This window comes from Centruroides sculpturatus, unplaced genomic scaffold (assembly GCF_000671375.1).
Source record: "Centruroides sculpturatus isolate CEXI.00-Female unplaced genomic scaffold, Cexi_2.0 scaffold1526, whole genome shotgun sequence".
NCBI lineage: Eukaryota > Metazoa > Arthropoda > Arachnida > Scorpiones > Buthidae > Centruroides > Centruroides sculpturatus.
The window spans coordinates 94,384-95,624 of record NW_019392610.1 but is presented as its reverse complement, the minus strand read 5'-3'; the positions used below and the strand labels follow the sequence as shown (position 1 = coordinate 95,624).

General features: G+C 41.7%; 1 protein-coding gene across 3 annotated transcripts in view; it reads right to left on the bottom strand.

Annotated features, from left to right (window-relative positions):
* The window catches only part of LOC111617677 (myb-related protein A-like), a 47,488-nt gene that overhangs the window by 21,309 nt on the left and 24,938 nt on the right, over positions 1-1,241 (bottom strand). The gene's annotated exons all lie outside the window — the stretch shown is intronic.

Genomic DNA, 1,241 nt, shown 5'->3' with positions numbered 1-1,241 from the left:
CTCTAAAAACGCATATTTTAAAATGCTATTGGACGGCTTTTTTAATATTTTGTCTCTAAAAACGCATATTTTAAAATTATAGATCCCCCATCATGCTACTGTCGATATTACGGACGTCGCCATCTTTTTTTTCTCTGTCCGTTGTTCGCAATGTCTACGAACGATCGCTATTAACGAACGCACTGTACTCTATCACGTGACTCAAGGTATAGTTGTCCGGAAATACGTCAGAGCTGTAGTCACGTGACCACCTGGCTCCGTCGTCACCGCTCACGTGACTGGATGACGTTAACCGAGGTCACGTGACACGAATTGTAAGCGTCCGCCGTCCAACGTGCTACTCCGCGATGTGAACAAGGTTAAGCAATGGCGGCCTCCACCGTGCACAGTCGGTAAGTAATCCGATGCGTTTTCGCTTATAGCTCTTAATATACGCGTCTCCCGCATGTTGTGACATGATCTACTCGCAAATAAAACAAATGTGCCCGCAGTGTCGCTACCGCACCCACCGCAATGTATCAGGTCGTAACATATCACCTGCGAAATGTACACATATTTTGCCAAACATTCGGCGCTTCAGCCAAGAGCGTAGCCGAATGTTCGGTATTCGGCAAAATCACTATTCGTGGCATCACTACAATAAACCATGCCCTTCTATGAACTTTGAAGCAACTTTAATACAGTAGAACCCCTCTAATCCATCACCTTTGGGACTGGGGGGGTATGGTCGGAATGCAGAAAAGGTCGGATTATCAGAAAAAAGTAAAATAAACAATCTTCCCCTTTGTCCAGTCTTTGTAGCACTGCTAATTTTTCATTTATGAAAGAGTAACGTGTTTATGTTTCACTCCTGACGTGTTAAAAACACACACAAAACTGTACATGTACACACAATGTAAAACATATACTGTAACGAACACAGAAAAACGCCACGGACAGTGAGTCACCGACAAGTCGGGACAAGTTTCTCGACTCCGACCACGGTCGGATTAACCGGAGTGACGGACTAGCCGAGGGCAGACTAAAGGGGTTCTACTGTAAATGAAAACATTTTTAAATGTACATGCTGCAGTACATAAATATAAAATTTGGAGTAGTGTACAATACTCTTTAAAAACTTTTGGTTACCTATGATCGGAATTGGGAGGTCTACTTTACTTAAAATTTTTAAAATTCCCACGGACACTAAAATGGCTTTATTTATTAATAATGATAATATTAATAATAATGTGCTGAAATAA